Source organism: Elephantulus edwardii, unplaced genomic scaffold, assembly GCF_000299155.1.
Source record: "Elephantulus edwardii isolate Elephantulus edwardi_28Jun2011 unplaced genomic scaffold, EleEdw1.0 scaffold00017, whole genome shotgun sequence".
In the NCBI taxonomy this organism is placed as follows: Eukaryota; Metazoa; Chordata; class Mammalia; order Macroscelidea; family Macroscelididae; genus Elephantulus; species Elephantulus edwardii.
In genome coordinates, this window is record NW_006399767.1 from 18,582,282 (window position 1) to 18,588,475 (window position 6,194).

Genomic DNA, 6,194 nt, shown 5'->3' on the forward strand with positions numbered 1-6,194 from the left:
GTGTCAGAGGCAGTGCGATTGGCACAGGATAGAGCAGGGTTTAGGGCTATTGTACATAGGGTTGCTATGAGTCACAAGTGACTCGACGGCATATAACAACAATAACAATGTCATAAGCCCCAAGTTCTATGCATTTTGGCTTATATTTATGCTAGTTCTCTTTGACAGAGCTGTAAATCTTAAAAATCTAATTGCAAATCCAAAATCTCTGTAAATGTTCATTAAAATTATTAAAATAAAACATTTAAAAAATCTAATTGCATTATAGCAATCCAGCATAACTCTTATAGGTAGAGTGTAGGGGGTAAGATCTGTGTATTGATTTCTGTGGCAAAAGTGCACGCGAAAGTCAGAAATACTTTAACATTTTTCTATTTCTAGCATGAGCTATTAGCGTTGGACTAGCCTGACTGCCCAAAGGGTTGAGCGGTGGGGCAAGGGGTTTGTGTCTTACAGCTAAATATGCTGTTATGTGCCCTCAAGTCATTTGCAACTCACAGGGATCGTATGTACAATAACCCTAGACCCTGTTCTATCCTGTGCCAATCTTACTGTCTCAGACACACCTACCCCATTACCCCAGTCACTGAATCAATCAAGGATCTTTCTTTCTTGCATTGTTTCTCCACCCTCCCAAGCTTGGTGTCCTCCTTCTCCAAGGACTGGTCCCTCCTTGCAACATGTGCAAAGTATGTCAGAGGAAATGTCAGAATTCTTGCCTCCAAAGAGCAGCCTGGTTTCACCCTCTCTAGTGCAAACTTCTTTATTCTCCTAGCTGTCCAAAGGATATTCAATATTCCAACACCACAGCTCAAATACCTCAATCCTTCTATCATCCCTAGTCATTGTTCTGCTTTCTTACGTATGGCACATAGCGAAGACCATGGCCTGGATCAGACACACCTTATTCTCCAGACTGACATCGTTGCTCTTCAGTGCTCTGGAGAGGTCTCTGAGAGTAGACTTTCCTGATGCAATTCATCTTTTCATTTCCTGGCTGCTGATACCAAGAGTGTTGATTGTGGAGCCAAGCAAACTGAAGCTGTTTACATTTTCAATCTCTTCACTGTTGATCATAATGTTGCAAATTTGCTCAGTGATGAGAATCTGTTTTCCTAATGTTGAGCTTCAATACATATTGAAGGCTGCAGTCCTTGCCCTTCTGCAGCAAGCACTTCAGGTCCTCCTCAGTTTCAGCAGGGTTTGTTACCTGTATAAGGCAGATTGTTGATGAATCTTCCTCCAATCCTGATGTTACATTTCTCCGCATAGAGCCCAGCCTCCCAAATAATCTGTTCTGCATATAGATTGAAAAGCTATGGACACATCGGACACATCCCTAGCATTCATTGGCAACTAGAAAAGCTAGACTGCTTCTTGGTGCCAGGTCATTTATTGAACATTTTTAGGCAGTGATTCATACCTTTGCAGGTATTGGTTCCTGATGGACCTGGAGAAGTCTTGAGTAAATACCTTTATGAGCACATCAGGAGATAGAGTAGTTCATTGTCTCTGGCTAGATTTAGGCCTCCATGTCAAAGACCTAAGGCAACATAAAACTTTGTACAGAACTGAAAAATGCAAAGTAAAAAAGTCTATGTAAGAAATTGAAAGCTCAAAACTAAAGAAAATATTTTTTAAGAGCCCAAAATTACTTAATAGGGTGACAGAACTATGGATTTGTATGACACACTAAAGGTTAAGAGAAGCAAATGATCAGGTTTCTGGCTGACCAACTTATTCTAAATAAGGTTGTTATGAGCCTATGTAGTTGCCCTAAGATGAGAAATTAAATTTGAAAATGTCAGTTCTCAGTCATTGAGGGGAGATGAGCCCAGAGTGTAAGATTCCCAAGCATTATGGACTGTGCACAGAAACAAAGCAGGTTGCTACAAAATGAGAGACGCTTCATCACAAGGATAGCACAAAAGCAAAGGAATCTACTAGGATAAAGGCAAACCAATGGCAGATTCTTCTTTACTTCTATACTTCAAAGTAGAGAAGTTCCATGAACCTTTCTGCTTCTTGAATATTCTGAATCACTCTCCCAACATCTGGAAATGTGTATACTGTCTGCAAGCAATTCAACTATGATGTAGCACATGCACTAAACTGAAGGCTTGAACTTGGAGTTGAGGCAAGTTATAGGTCTTCAAAGGGACAGGAATGTTTGTCATTCAGCTATTTGAAAGAACCAAAAGTTATGTGCTGTTGAATCTACTCCTGGCTGACACTCCAGTGGATTTTCAGAAGCAGTAGATTGCAAGGGAGATTGCCCATTTTTCTTCCATGTAACGACGGTGGATTCAAACCATTTACCTTTGGGTTGACAATGTAGCTCCCTGGGACATCTAACCTTCCTCCATAAGGTAGACGTGTTACATGCATACTTGTCCTATTGGAAAGTGTTATAATACTTTGTCAAAATCTTAACATTCTAAGTAGAGCTCATTGTGAACAGTACTGTCATTATGACTAGTTTATTGTTAAAGTATTTAAATGTATTATATTCATGGAAGAATCTTTATTTTGGCAGATGATGCACAGAAGGATGTGGGTTGGAGTAGAGGAACGATGGGTCTTGTATTGAAACACAACTCCCTTCAACTATGATGACTGTAAAAGGGCTATAGGATCTTAAAATGGATTTGACAAACCCCAACATAATGTTTCAATCCTATCACTTGATCTGCTGAAAATGAGAGCAAGGTTCAACAGATGCTCTTATCTTCTGCTGTAAATTCCCCCTACCATTGGGCTAGGTCTCTCTCTGGAGGTGAGACTAGCTCAACAAAGCACAAGTTTCTGAGTTTATTTTAGAATTATCACAATTTCTTCATAGAAATTCTCACTACCACCTGTGCTCCATTGTTTGCTAAGCTAACATATTTCCAGTATGTATAAGGAGAATCTAGCTTTTAGAATTGGTTTTTCTTAGAGATTTAACTACCCATTGCTGGGAAAACATCACTGATCTTCCAACTGAGAAACAGGATAATAACTGTAGTTTCCTCCATCCAGTGAGGGAAGCCTCTCTATCTAATCTGAACATGCTCAACTAAAAATTTAGCTGAAGTTGAACTGAAACCAAAGGCATCCAACTTCCTTAGTGCAGTCTCTCTTATGGGGAGTATGAGTCACTCACTGCCATTCAATTGGAACAAACTCCTAGCAGACACTGTTGGCAGGTTTTAAAGGCTGAAAATCACATGGGAGGAGAATCCTCATATTTTCCTTGGGAACTGCTAGTAGAATCGACCTCTAAAGTGTTGTGGCCTTCAACTTCCTATGAACTGTGCCATCAGAGCTCCTTTGGAAGAGTAAAAACAGCTTCACCAAAGGTGGGGAGATGCTGGTGTCCATTTAAAGAGACAACAGGTTGAAACAAAGTATCACTGACATTTGGTGCAAAACTGCTGGCTGATTTCAGAATGAGTTTTTTAGACATGAATTGGCAGAAGCAAAAACAAAACTTGAACAGAATTCCATGGGCCATACTACTTTGGCGAGGTGATGTTCAAATATTCTTTCAAGGGCCATAATTTAATGTGGAGATAAGAATATAGCTTCTCTTCATAAAATGTGATCTGTTTCTACCATATTGAACTAGTAAACTGTTATTCAAATCTCCTATGTGTTGTATTTCTTAATATTTCACAGAAATATTAAAGATACTTATTTTTCTAGGACTTAACACTTGACCCTAAACATAAAATTCATGATCACTAAAATATTTTAAAAATCATGTACCATTCTTTACCATAATTCAATGCTTCCTTATTTTTAACCTTTTTCATGTCCTTAAATTTTGACTAGCCTTTTACTTGAAATCCTTTAGAACTGTGTTCACTTTTATTTTCTCTAAAAGAAAAACATGTTGAATTAATCTGATTGAAAACACTAATATAGAACTGATGTTACTGTTTATTATGATATTTAAAATCTAATATGATTTGAATTTTATTTAACCTCTTGCTTCATCTTCTATTGACTGATGTATTGATACTTCTCTGTAGTATTTCAGATTATTTCTGTCTCATCTCTAGTCAAATCACAGCTGCTGAGACTAGCTTTACATTGTTAAAACTTGATTGCACCTCAATCCAGGCCCACACAAGATACCTCACTTTTTGTCTTCTTTTTTCTCAAACTGAAGTAATAAGATTGCCTCAAGAATCTGCTAGCTTTTGTTGGCAAGCAAGTTGGAAGTAGTTAACATCTAGAAAACAACCCTTGTCAGATGGATCCTGGAGACCCAGAAGACATTTCTTTATCCTCTAAAGATGTGTGATAGTCTGCTTCTGTAATGATTTGTAGTCTTGGAGGGAAAAGTAACTACTTATGATGATACTAGTGATGGCCAACAGTAACTTATTTGTGAAGTCTTGTCCCAGATTTCCCTCTTCCTGTCCTTGGCTCTTCTTTAGATCAAGTCTGCAAGTAAATTACTGGCATACAAACATTTTCTGGATTTCTTGAAAGCCAAATCTGAAAGAATACTATGGCTTAAAGAATTTATTCTTCAGTCTCTGAAATGGAAACTTACACAATTTCATCTCTATTTTGCTAGTTTTCCTTTCCTTATGTTCATACATAATCCTAATCTGTCTTGACAGTAGTCAGTTACATGTTCATGAGGATATTTATGGGACAGTTTTTATAAGATACATCTATGGAATTATACTTAAGAAATGCTCCTGGAGAGGGTGTATCTCAATCACAGCTGCCTTTAACAGCCTGGCCACAGGATTGTATGGATAGGTCATTGGTTGAGAAATGTTGAAAGTCAGACTTGAAAGCTAGATATGATTTGTAGATTCTTACTTTTAAAAGTGATCCTTTGGCTGGTTTATTGATTTAATTGAAATGAAATACCATGTGTGACAGAATGGAATGCTACCTAGTCCTTTTTTGTCCTCACTCACAGTTGAACTTAATGTTGCAGTCATTGTACAAATCCATTTTGTTAAAGATCTCTTCGCCTGGACACTATATTAACAAAGATGTCCTTTTCTAGGAATACCAGGTCCTCCTAGTAATATGTCCAATGTAAGTGAGACAAAGTTTCATCATCCTAGCTTCTGAGAAACATTTTGTTTCTATTTCTTCCAATATGTTTGTTCTTTTGCTAATCCATTGTATATTCAATGGTCTTGGCTCACACCACAGTTCAAAGCATTAATATTTTTGCAGTCCTTATCATCCAACTTTCACATGCACACAAAGTGCTTCAAATGCTTTGGCCTGCATCATTCATGTCTTTGTCCTCAAAGTGACATCTTTGCTAGTTAGTGCTTTAAAGACGTATTTTGCAGAAGATTTGCAGAATGCAGTACATAATTTACGGATAGAACAAACAAGTTCATCCTGGAGAGGGTGAAGTCAGGCTGCTCCTTGGAGGCAAGGATTCTGAGGCTTCGACTGACATACTTTGGACATGTTGCATGGAGGAACCAGTCCTTGGAGAGGGCCAGCATGCTTGGGAGTGTGGAGGGACGGCACAGGAGAGGAAGTCCCTTGATGAGAGGAATTGATTCCATCACTGGGGTTATGGGGATAGAAGTGTCAGACAGTGAGCTTGGCAAGCGATAGAGCAGGGTTTAGGGCTGTTGTACATAAGGTCGCTATGAGTCACAAGCGACTTGATGGCAAATAACAAGAAGCTGCTTCCATGACTGCTAATTGTGAATCCAAATAAAATTAAATCCTTGACAATTTCAGTATTTCATATATCATGTTGCTAATTGTGAGGACTTTTGTTTTCTTGATGAGATGTAATCCATATTGGAGGCTGTAGTAGTCTTTTTCTCTTCATTAGAGAATGCTTTAAATCCTCTTCTCTTTGCAAGCACATTTGTGTAACGTGTATTTCACAATGTTTTAGTCCTCCTCTAAACATGATGCTATGTACTACTTCATATAGTCTAGCTTCTCATATTTTCTCAAAATAGAGGTCTAATAAGAACTGACATCTATCTACATTTTCTGATTTAAATCAGTGTCTCCCTGGTCTTGTTATTTTGCTTTTAGTTTTACTTTCATAAATTGTAGTTGGAGTCCATTTACAAATCAATTTTCTTTCAAACATTCATATATGTGCTCACCAAGTTGTGCCAAGAAATCTGGAGAACAACCACTTGGCCAACTGACTGGAAGAGATCTATATTTGTTCCCATTCCAAAGAAAGGTGACCC